Below are 12,462 nucleotides of genomic sequence, written 5' to 3' on the forward strand. Positions count from 1 at the left end.
TTTTCTTGTTCTTCTCAGTTGACTTTTCATTTGGATGGATATATATTGTGGGTTGAATGTAAAATGCATTTGAACACCTCCTTCCCAGCTGGTGGGCACTATTTGGAAAGCATCAGAACTTCTATGAGGTAGAGCCTCCCTGGGGTATAGTGGGTCATTGAGGGCAGGCTGCCAGGTTTGATAGCTTGACTGTACTTCCTCCATGTTCTCTACATTCTGTTTCACCAACATTTGAAAAGTCCAGCTGCTGTGAGATCCACCCCATAATCAGCTTCCAAGCCCTGACACCATTGCATACACTAGCAAGATTTTGCTGAAAGGACCCAGATATAGCTGTCTCTTGTGAGACTATGCCGGGGCCTAGCAAACACAGAAGTGGATGCTCACAGTCAGCTAGTGGATGGATCACAGGGCTCCCAATGGAGGAGCTAGAGAAAGTACCCAAGGAGCTGAAGGGGTCTGCAACCCTATAGGTGGAACAACAATATGAACTAACCAGTACCCCCAGAGCTCATGTCTCTAGCTGCATATGTATCAGAAGATAGCCTAGTTGGCCATCACTGGAAAGAGAGGCCCATTGGACATGCAAACTTTATATGCCCCAGTACAGGGGAACGCCAGGGCCAAAAAAAATGGGAATGGGTGGGTAGGGAAGTAGGGGGGAGGGTATGGGGGACTTTCAGGATAGCATTGGAAATGTAAGTGAGGAAAATACGTAATAAAAAATATTAAAAATTAAAAAAAAAAGAAAAGTCCAACTGCACATTCTCCTCACTCTGCTGCTGCCCCTACCTTCCCATTGATGATGGACTGGATCTCTTAAGCTATAAGAAAAAAAAATCCCCTAAGTTGCTTTTTGTCATAAACAGAAGAAGAAGAGTCATGGTTAAGTAGGGCGCTCTAGGATAGAAATGTGACCCCACTCCGTCAGGTTTCCGGTGGCAGAGCTCTTCAGCCAGAACTTTCTAGGCAACATATTCCAGACACTGGCTTTCTTACTGATGACTCTAGTACTGCCCTGTTTTCACTCTCATTAGAGAGAGAGAGAGAGAGAGAGAGAGAGAGAGAGAGAGAGAGAGAGAGAGAACCTGGCATGGTCTTTTGAAATATCAAAGTCCATCCCTGGTGACACACCTTCCCTAACACACCCATGCCTCCAAACACTGCCACCAAAACTAGGGATCAAGTATTCAAATATATGAAAATATATGAGCCTATGGGGGCCATTATCATTCAAACTAAAATAGTTTCCTTACTAAGTGTGCTTCTTTTATTTCTAGCTCCATCAATTTAATAATTTCATTGTTCTTTACTGTTGAATAATATTTCATTCTTCTATGTACCACATTTTCATTATCCATTCAAAAGCTGATAGACATATATGCTGATACCATTTCCTGGCTATTGTGAAAAAACCTTTTAGTTTTGAGATATATTTGGCATTTTATCTTTGTAATTGGCTCATTTACCAAGCTCTCATTAAAATTTCCTTTAAAGGGCTCTTGGATCTTCTTTATGACTGATTTTTTCAACATTCTTTTCTATATTGTATCATATTACCCATTATATAATTCCTAGATATTAGTTATATTTATCCTCTGGAAGTCTGTGCAATTTTAAAATATATTTGTTCCATATTTAATACCCTCAGAGTTTTTTTTTAATTTCTGTTTTCTCTTTTACAATAGCCTCCTGTTCTTGTTGCATGACTATTTTTTTTCCTCTGAAGACTCTAACTATAGTTGTTATTTCTTTTTTCTTTTTACGTCTTGCTTGATTTTCTCTTAAGTCTTTTGTTTTTAAGTTTTTGCTTTACTTTTTGTTAGAATTCCTATATGTGCCATTGTGGCTCTTTTTTAAAAAAATTTTTTCTTATCCTCTCCCCCCTCCCCTTGCTTACCAACCCACCCACTCCCGCTTCCTGGCCCTGGATTTCCTTTCCTAGGGCATAGAACCTTCACAGGACCAAGGACCTCTCTTTCCATTGATGAGTGACTAGGCCATCCTCTGCTTCACGTGCAGCTAGAGTCATGTGGGTCTTTGTTCATATTTCAGAGTGAGGAACCACATCCTGTCAACTTTGTGAGTCAACCCACAACTCCCAACATTAGAGTCACAAATCTGGAATGTTAAATTTATAGAGACCATACCTTTAGCTTTCTGTCCTGCTGATGACCTTCTGGGGGTGCATAGGAAGAACAAAGGGAGGTCTCACCACTCAGCAACTTAAGTTGCTCCTACTGAGGAGGACAGCTCAAGAATGTCACATTTGTGGAAGAGGGTATAATGAAGGAACCAGAAAAATGGTCAAAATGGCTGGAGGGCAACATGGAGAAGAAAGAAGATCGTAGGTTAGTTTCAGAAGTCCAAGCAGCAGACAGTATATTACCACTGAGGATCTTTAATATTACAGTGGAAGTAGAATCCACTTTGGGGGACTAAGGGAAACAAAGAAGAGAGCTGACTACGGAGAGACTGTCTGCTGTACCAGAACCTTGCTCTTCCATGGGCTTCCCTAGCTTCAGGTTTCCTAGTTCAATAGCACTTAGTATATTCTATAATAATATGGGGTTCCTGCACAACAACAGTGAGAAGTGATGCACAGGATACAAGAGGGTTTTTTAAATATATGAAAGTAAAACAAACACTTTATTTAAGGAAAAGGCAACTTGGATAAAAGAAAGCCTAATAAATAACTCAGTACAGCTGGCTTAAGCACTTTAAAGCCAGTGTCTGTGATAAGCAATGAAAACATTAATATACAATGCTTCACCATAAATGAGTACAATTCAGGCTGATGTATTGCAGCTGAGCCGGCTGGTGGATGGCATGCTTTTAAAGTGATGTTTACAATCAGGATCTTTTTTGCTTGGGGAAGTAGAAGAAGGCAGAAATGGCTGAGAGCTTTGCCAGGGCGCAACTCTGAGCCTTGGATGTGTGGGAGCTCTGCCAAATGGCTGGCTTCCTCTATGGCCTCTTCCCACTCAGTTGAGCACAAGGCAGCTGGGGAGGAGGCTCAGAGCAGGGTGGTGGCAGGCTTATGCAGAGAGCTCGGAGCAAGGATCTGCTCTAGTCAGCTGTAAGGGCAAGACACTGCATACTGGCCATTCTGGGTCCCCCCACTCCACCTATGTGGTCAGAGGGTGTCTTCCAGGTGACCAAGACCAGTGCCCTCTGACATGCAGTCTTTTATCTCCAGCCTGGAGTCTCTTGCTATTCAGTGAGTTTTCCATTCTCATAGTTCATCCAAGAATGTGTTTTACATTGGTCTGTGTGTGTGTGTGTGTGTGTGTGTGTGTGTGTGTGTGTGTGTGAGTGTGTGCTTGAGGGCGTGTGTGTTTTATACTAGTGAGTTTCACTAAAGTTGCTTACAGAGCATGAGCAAGGGGTAATTTACAGACACATAGGCAACTGTATACCACAGAAGAAAATGTTTCTCCCTTCTCCAGGAAACGCCAATTGCTTATAAATTCTCAGCAAGGCACGGGGTCATTATGCATCCTTCCCCCTTCCATGATAGAATGTTGGTGGTCCAATTATCTGTAGATAATCACAGCTGCTTAAAGTTCAAGTCAGCAAGAGCCACACCACCCCTAGAGAGTGTCCCGCAGCACTTTTCTCCTTCCTTCTACTCTTACATTCTTCCCATCCACTCTTCCTCCGTGCTTGCTAAGCTGTGAGGGGTTGATATAGATGTCCCACTTACAGTGGAACACTCAACGCTTATTTATTTTCTGTACTTTGACCAGTTGTCAGTCTCTTCAGGAAAAATTGTCCACTGTGAAAAGAATCTTCTCCCATGTTTTAAAGTTTATGAAATGGTGTGGGAAATCCTGCTCTGTCAATATAGCTAGAGAAGAACCAGAAAGGATAATCTAGCTGAAAGAATGTAATCATAAACTTTATTTTTAATGCTTGGTTAGTCTGGTAATATGCCACAATGACACATCCTACTACTGCACAGTCATGAGAAGAAAACATTAATACTTGTACGGTACCGTTTCCAAGATGGAACCAGCCCCGCTTTCATCAGAAGGGCCTGCCTGTGGCCACACCCACCACCTCATTCTTATTTTTGCTTTTGCATTTGTTTATTTTGTTTTTTTTTTGAAATCTCCACTCCTGCTTGCTTAAACCAACCTTCCCATGACCTTTAAAGCCCCTACTCTCTGTGTCTCTGACTGCCTCAGCAACCTGTCAGGATTTAGCTTCATGCCTCTTGCCAGCACCTGTTTCTTTCTTCTAGGTTCCTGGCAGCCCTTACTGAGTGAGAAACGGGAAAATGTTTCTTTTATCTTTTCTTTCTTTTCTTTTTTCTCTTATCACTACTGTCCATGAAGCAAATCAAAGACCCTGTTTCCTTAAAAGATTTCACTGTCAGTCAATGCAAGGGAGATATGTGCCACTGCACAGTTAGTGATTTGGACAGAGAGGCAGTGTCTCTGGGTGCCTGTCACTGGCTGGCCCCTCCTACAGTTTTCTTAATTGATGACTCCAGCAGTCCTGAAGAAGGGGCTTCTCACTCCTGATGTCTGGTGCTTGCCTGGGGCCTTATTGACAGCCCATGACTACCAAGCAGTGAAATGAGCATGCTCAGCCTCTCACCTAGAACCTTGACCTCAGGGTCCTGTTGGACTTGGCATGATCTTAGCTCCTCTGTCCCTACAGTCAGATAATAAGTCAGGCTGCTTCGTTTACCCTGTGAATTGTTCCTCCCTGCACTTATGCAACCCAATGCTGTTTTTGAATAGTTTGTTATGGACGGAAGTGAAGATCAATGAAGGTACACAACTTCTGTGAAACCTAAAAGGAGTTAGCATGCTTCAAAAATGGTTCCAGTTATCTATACTTAATGGTGCGCAGGCCCAGTATGAACTACATCTATTAAATTCATAGCAAAAGTGATGGGCTGTTATTATGTGATAAGGTTATTATGTTGGTCTGTGTTGCTAGTCACCAGATACTATAATTTGGTAATTTATAAAGCAAAGAGGTTTACTTGGGTTTATGGTTTTAAGTCCAATTCAAGGGGTTATATTTGGACACGGATTTCTTGTTAGTAGAGTTCTGGGGGCAGCTCAGGTATTACAGAAGAGACAGGAATACCATGTACCTATGAGTCTTTTGGTTTCTCTTTTTAAAATAAAAAATATTATTGTCTCATATATAATATCCGGATTGCACTTTACCCTTCTTTCCCTGGCCCCTCCTCTCTCCCCTTCCCTCTCCAGGACCCACCCCCTTTGGTTTCTCTTGTTATGGTGCCTCTAGGATTCAGTAATAGACACTTTACCCCAAAGACTTTCTCTAATACACTTCACCACTAAACAGCCTTCCTTCTACTTCTTAACGCTAAGATAAAGTTTCTGCCTTTTCAGTACTTAATACTGAAGATTAAACTCCACTCTAATATACATTGAGAGATATCTATATTCAAACTATAGCAGTTAAGAAAGAGTGCTTTTTGTCTTGCTAGCATTCTTTGTCTTTCCTGGCTCCCTGGCTTTGATGAAGCAAGCAGTCATGGTGGAGAGATCACACAGCAAGAAACTGAGGGCAGCCTCCAGCCATTAGCTGGAGAGGAACTGAGACCCTCAGGAATAACCCAGCAGTTCATGAAGAACTAAGTTGTGCTGACAACTATTGTGTAGCTTGGAAGCAGATCTTATCTATTGGGCTTTGTCTCCAGGGGGTATGTGGTTAGGAGCTTATGGGAGAGGCTAAATTAGAGGGCCAAGTTCATCCATGCTCAATTCCTGACACATAGAAAGCAAATAATAATAAATGATAACTTGGTACGGTAAACTATTAAGTTTTATGGTATTCTGTTCCACAACAAAAACTCACACACTTTGTGGCTGTGTTAAAGGAAGCATTCTCACCAGTCTACATAAGTATGGCAGGAAAGGACGTGGTATCATCACCTACTTCAATGCTGAATAGTTATTTTGGTTTTAATAATATTTGTAGAAAATTTCACAAGGATGCACTGAGTACCAGCTATGACTAGCTGCTATGTTGGAAATGTGGGTTGTGAATATGGATATAACATGTCTCTTTCCCTTGATAAAGTCATGATCTTCAAGAGGACACTCAGAGAGAGTCTGAAAACAGAATGAAACACATTATGTTATGTGTTTTGAAACAGTCACAAAACATTTTGGGAACCCAGATGTATGTAGTAAAAATTCTTACCAAAACAGAGAGCATTTGTAGAACTCGGGGGATTCCTCACTCTATTCTAGTGAATTCCAACTCAGTTCCAACAGGGAATGTCACTCAGCCTTTCCTATGTCTATGACCAGATTCTTAACAAGAAGCCATATAGGGGAAGAAGGATTTACTTTGATTCAGAGTTTGAGGATAAAATCCTTGATAGGGAAGGAATGGAAGAGGATGGAGCACATAGGTGTGCTGTCAGGAAAGTGAGGCAGGACCAGTAAGTGGGATGAGGAAGGAAGAAGGGCTGTTATAATCCTCACTGCTTACGGCACCCAGTCATGCATGTCTCCATTTCTGTTGTTGTGATAAACTGCTGTTATCTGATAGAAGTAATCTATAGGAAAAAAAGGTTTATTTTAGCTCACAGTTCCATTATATTCCATCACTGCAGGGTAGTCACAGTGGCAGGAACTTGAGAACTGTCTTCATTGACTATAATTAAGCAGCAGAAGAATGAATTGATGCATGCATGCTCAGCTTGGTTTTATCACCTTTATACAGCTTGAAATTTCCTTCCCAGCGAATGATAACATCCTCAGTGGGTAGGCCTGCCTAACTCAAATAACATAATCAACATACTTCCCCATAGATATACCTACCCATAAGTCAACTTGATCTAGACAATCCATTTGAGATCCCTTCCTAGGTGATTGACTCTACATTATTCCATTAACAGTCAAAACCAACACCACAATAGATTTTTTTCTAGTTTGATCCCACCTCCCAAACATACACATCTTGAAGCTGGGTACCAAGGGCTGAAGCATGAGTCCATAGAGATGTAGGCTGTATTCTCACCTCTCCAGACATTTAACTTCGGTCACATGGTGAAGAGCATCTGCAGCAGCAACCATTTTTTAAATAATGTTCCTAGACATCCAAATTTCATTTGATTTTAAAGAACCCCAAGTTATAACTATATATTCTCAGCCAGGAGTGGTAGCTTGTACCTTTAATCACAGAACTCTGGAGGCAGCAAGGAGGGTCTATGTGGGTTCAAGGCCAAGGCCAACCTGGCCTACATAGTGAGTTTTAGGACAGCCAGATCTATGTAGAATGACTCTATCTAAAACAAGAACATAACCAAAAAACCCAAACCCAAATAAACGATACATTCTCTTTCATTTCATGTATAGTTAATATTCATTCTTTGATTCAGTGAAGTAAAATAGAGATGTGAGTCCCCCATCAGATGAGATCAAGACCTGGTAGATATTACAACTAGAGACAGGGTTTGTTGAAATGCTGTTTGAGGAGTCACTAGCATTTGACACCTGTAGCTGGACTATTGGCTACTTTTTTGAGTTTTTATGGCTATCTTCTTTCCAATCTTTATTCCACAGTTCTGCACCCCTCCAAACACTTGGTATGAAAGAAAGAAGATTAGAGGGGAATTGGCATGTAGATGTTTTTAGACTACTTCCTGCTAATTATGGGCCTTGAGTTTCCTGGTGAAAATTTGATCTTCATTTTCAGATTTCTCCAACCAGCAACCAAATAGCAACAGCAGCAGGGGTAGCATCAGCAGTTAGCCTCTCAGGACTCTGGCATTTTTATACCCTCTCAATTGTCCCCAGATTTCCAAATGTAAACTATCTTCAGCTAGCAAAATTACACTCTGCCAGAGCATGAGACAAATCATAGTTACCTGCTGTGGACAATCTAAAGCAGCCTCACACTTCACACCTGGGATTAAAATTTACATAACATTTCTGTGTTTTTAAAGCATTCAAAAATTTCACTACAGACTCCATATATTAATTCACAGAGCTTCCAATTCAGTGTCACTATACACAAGGAGGCTGGGGACATGGTGCCTTAATGATGATAGTCACCCATTGAAGAGGATTCATGGCCTATGTCATGACTTCTTTCCTATTATGTGAATTAGTTCTGAATGGTTATGTCCTTTCTGGCCAATCACAGTCAAGAATTATCTCCTCAAGGAATGTCGCTACCTGAAACTTCTAACATTCCAGAAGTTTTTAACCTTACAGACTCATTAAAGCTCCATTCACATTCTTTGGTCCCCAGACAACCAAGGGTTTCTGTGCTGGATGCCTTCCTGCCCAGGGTGCTCTTTCCACATATTGGGATGGCTTACTTTTTCACTTTAAGTCTTTGATTAGACTTCATCTTCATGAGAAATTCTCTTCTGCTTATGCTAACTAATCCTTCTTTCTGCCAACCACTCAAAAATGCTTGGCACCCAGTCATCTCTCATTATGTGTTTTTGTGATGAGTCTGTGTTGAACAGAGTCTTAGTTGTGGGCAAATACATATATAATACACCCCACTAATTTCACTGTTTTTTAGTTCAGTGACATTACATACAGGACCACCACCCTATCAATTTCCAGAAATTTTTTATATCACTTAACTAAACCTTCAATCTACTAAACAAGTTTTCTAAGACCTGTCCAGCCCTGTGAAGCCACTGTACTTCTATGTGATTATCCCAGATACCTCATATAAGTAGGACATACTACATGTAAGTCACTACTTGTCTGTTGTATATCTGCCTTATCTTATTATTATATCTTCAAAGTTCATCCTCATCATAGCACTTTTTTCATTAAGACAATGATATGATACACAAACATGTTCTGAATTTTGTCTGTAGATACTTATAAAGATCCTTTTAAATAATGGTACCCAAAGCTCTATAATGTAGAATGACAGATAAGCCTGGTCACCTCACTGTATCTCTGTTGATGGCCATGAATCTCTGGACTTTATTTTATTTTATTTAGGTCTGTAGTAACTGAGGAAAGCCAAAATCTTTAAATGAAAAAATTACCTTTTATTTTTCAGTGCTATGGTAGAAGGCAGAACTATGGTAGAAAATAGAAGTAGAAAAAATGTTGTAAGGATATAGATACATTATCTACTATATAGTTCATAAATATTGAAAGAAAGGATTGTATGTCACTAAACATTATTTAGATCTTCTTTTCTTCATTGAATAGGTCACTTCAGGTTAAGTGCTAACTCCTCCATCTCTTCTAAAAGGTTTCCCAGGAATAACTAAGAGCTTACTTTGCTAGGAGAGATTCTCACCAAGTTTTCTGATGTGCATGACCCAGAGTAGCCATGGACTGAGGATCATTAGACAGGTTCATGGTAACTTGTCTCCTGCTTTCACTTCTCTTTATCCTGTCCTATTTTGCTTCTTTGTTTGCATTTTACACGATAAAGGACTTAGTAGTGATTGACACCTGAAAGGGGATATCCACTAATTTCTTTTGACTGACTTAGTTTGTTCCTTCTTGGATGTTTTTTGTTGTTGTTGTTGCATTATAGGTATCTGTGGTGCTTTTAAGACAGTGATCAAGTCTTATGACCCCTCTGCACACTCTCTTGGAGTTTATTTCTTCATTTTCACCAGCTGCTGAAGACTTGGTAAGATTTCTCTATCTCTGCTGATAGTGGGTATGATGACAAGTTCCCACCAACTTTTCAGAGGGATGGACATGCATCTCAAGATCCAAACAATTCCATTGGAACTCATCCATTGTATCCTTTTTCCTGCAGTTGGCTTGTAAACAGTTAAATGATAGCTTCTCCACAATACATCAGGGCAAAGTAGAAGTCAGAAAGATTTTTTTTTTACTCAGTTCATCCTATCTTCAGGAAAGGTTATGGAAAAAAATGCCTCTTGGGAGAGGCAGGCTCTGTGGTTGTTACCTGTGTGTGTATGGTCTGCCAGTCTCAGGTTAGACCTCTGTGCTTGCTCTCCATAAAGCCATGGTTAGGTCTAGGATAGCACTGTACCCCATTTGTTCAGGCTTCAGCAGGCTTTAATGGGATGCCTGGGGACCTAGTCACCACACACAGCCTGGTGTCTGTGGGAAGATGCATTTTGAATACTAGAAGACTGACATACACTCAAGTGTTTGGAAGAGAGCCTGCTCTTAAGTTGGAGAATGCTTGAATACCACATTCACAGCTGAATTATATACAGGGATTTATTTTTAAGATGTGTGTCTATTTCTAAGACATTTAGCTTATATAACAATGAGAATTGGAAGGAAGAATTGATAGAAGTAGAGTCATGGGCTCAGTTGGGAAGGAGACAAGACACGAACATTCCTCATATAGAACATCTTCAGTTCAATGGAAGGAAGGCGGAAAACACAGAGGGAGTGCCTAAAATATTCTCTAGGATTATGAAGGCCATCCAATGTGGGTTTTCTTTTAAGTAGCACCAAATGGATATAGCTCTTAATCTTGAGACAAAAAGTTGAATTCTTCTGTGACAGGAAAGATTGCATTAAATTATAGGATTTGTCCGTGCTTTTAGGTCCTCATTTTCCTCTCAGTCTGTGGGTTTGGGGATTGTGATAGCTAGTTTTCATGTCAGACTGATGCAAGGTAAGGCTTTATGGGCAAAAGAATCTTAATCAAGAAAATGCCTTCATAAGATTGACTTGTAGGCAAGTCTGTAGGACATTGGTGATTGACGTGGGAGGACTCAGGCCATTGTGGGCCGTGTCATGTGTGGGATGGTGGTCCAGGACTGTATAAGAAAACAAACTGAGAATGCTAGGAGGAGCAAGGCAGTAAGGAGGAGAAGGAAGGCAGTAAGCATCCTTCCTCTGCAAGTTCTGCATTAGCTCCAGTTCCAGGCTCTGCTCTGTTGTGCTCTGCTCTTATGTCTCTCAGTGGTAGACTGTGCTATGGAATTTTAAACTGATAAAACCTCTCCTACCCAAGTTGGTTTTGGTCATGGTGTTTTCTCACAGCAATAGAAATCCTGACTAACACAAGGATCCTACTAAAATTAATGAGAAAGACAAAACTCAAACAATCAAAACCTGTAAAAATAACAACAAAAAATTCCACCACTGCCAAGAACAAACATCTCCAAACAAACAAACAAACAAACAAATAAACAAAACCAAAAATATGCAAGTCCCTACTAGAACTCAACCAAAACTTAACAATAGCAGCAAGAACAAGAAATGCTTGAACCTTAAATTCCGTAGCTAGGAGTAACTGGAAAGTCCCATGCTTGAGGGCTCCGCAGCATCTCAGCTATCTTTGCAGCATGAACACATAGGTGCTCAGTTTGTTCCATTCCTGCTGCTGTGACAAAATATCTGCCCAAAGCAACTTATTTGGAAGAAAAATCTATTTTGGTGCATGGGTTAAGATCAGATAAAGCACATCAGGGGAGGGAGACATAGTGGTAAAAGTTTAGGACAGGTTATATTTTCAATCAGGAAGCAGAGAGAGGAGAGGTACAGGGCGGGCCTGAGACCTCATGGCTACTCATCAGTGATTCATTTCTTCCATCTAGGACCCACTTCAAGGTTTTTCCCCAGCTGGAGATCAAGTGTTATAACACATAAAACTATGAGGAACTTTTCTAGTTCAAATTGCAATTGTATCACAGTTGCTGTTGCATGTAGTGCCCCCATATCCTGACACCATATAGTATCCTGTGCTCCAAATGTACCTACCTACCTTTCAGGACTCAGAAATGCCTTTGCATGAGGCCATGTCCAGGTGCCACTCTCTACGAGTTTTCAGTTCTGCAAGGTCTATGCCCATATCCACTGACCAACAGCCAAGTGTTAAAACCACTGTTAACTGACTCTAAAGATGAACCAATCTAGATTCACTTCATGTCATTCTGCACCAAGCAACTCATTTTAACCTAGTAATTTGTGGGGTTAAATTAATTAATTTCAATTTAATGACTTTAGCCCAACACTGCAAGCCAGCTCAGGTGAGACCTGCATACAATATCCTAAGCACAGGCTGAGCAGCTCATTTTGACTGGTTCTATGTGCTTAGCTATGGAAAGTTGTGAAGATTGTTCTACCGGCCTTTGTGCTGGCAAAGAGCTGTGAGATGAATTTTCTCCCCCTCTCCAACTGTGTGTATTTTATTCATAGACAACCCTTGTATTCTAGACAAAAATAACAAATGTAAATGCTGTTGTTTTTCAGTTGTGAATTTAAAAGAGTTTCAGTTCAGATCCAGTCTTGTATTTGGAATAGTCTTGTTGGTATCCCATGACAACAAAAAAGATGTGAAGGCAAAGACGGCAGGACTGGAATTCTTGAAGAAAGTCAGCCTCTTCATGGTATGCTCCCATGACATCCATATCTGCTTCCCAAGCCTTGGGGAGGAAGTCCTTCCACAGCCAGAAAGGGTAAGATTTCTCATCCAACGTGTAGTTTCCTTTCTTCTTTCCTTTTTAAATTCTTCCCCTCCCTTTTTTCTTTACTT

At 40.7% G+C, this 12,462-nt stretch overlaps 1 long non-coding RNA gene across 2 annotated transcripts in view; it reads left to right on the top strand.

The window, feature by feature from the left end:
* The window catches only part of LOC115029844 (uncharacterized), a 143,735-nt gene that overhangs the window by 40,144 nt on the left and 91,129 nt on the right, over positions 1–12,462 (top strand). For both annotated transcript variants that reach the window (XR_015046033.1, XR_003835399.2), the window contains exons 4-5: positions 9,526–9,624; positions 12,180–12,385. This is a non-coding gene — a long non-coding RNA (uncharacterized LOC115029844). The remainder of the gene's footprint in view (positions 1–9,525; positions 9,625–12,179; positions 12,386–12,462) is intronic.

The sequence above is a fragment of the Mus caroli genome, unplaced genomic scaffold, assembly GCF_978045245.1.
Source record: "Mus caroli unplaced genomic scaffold, Mus_caroli_1 scaffold_19, whole genome shotgun sequence".
Taxonomy (NCBI): domain Eukaryota; kingdom Metazoa; phylum Chordata; class Mammalia; order Rodentia; family Muridae; genus Mus; species Mus caroli.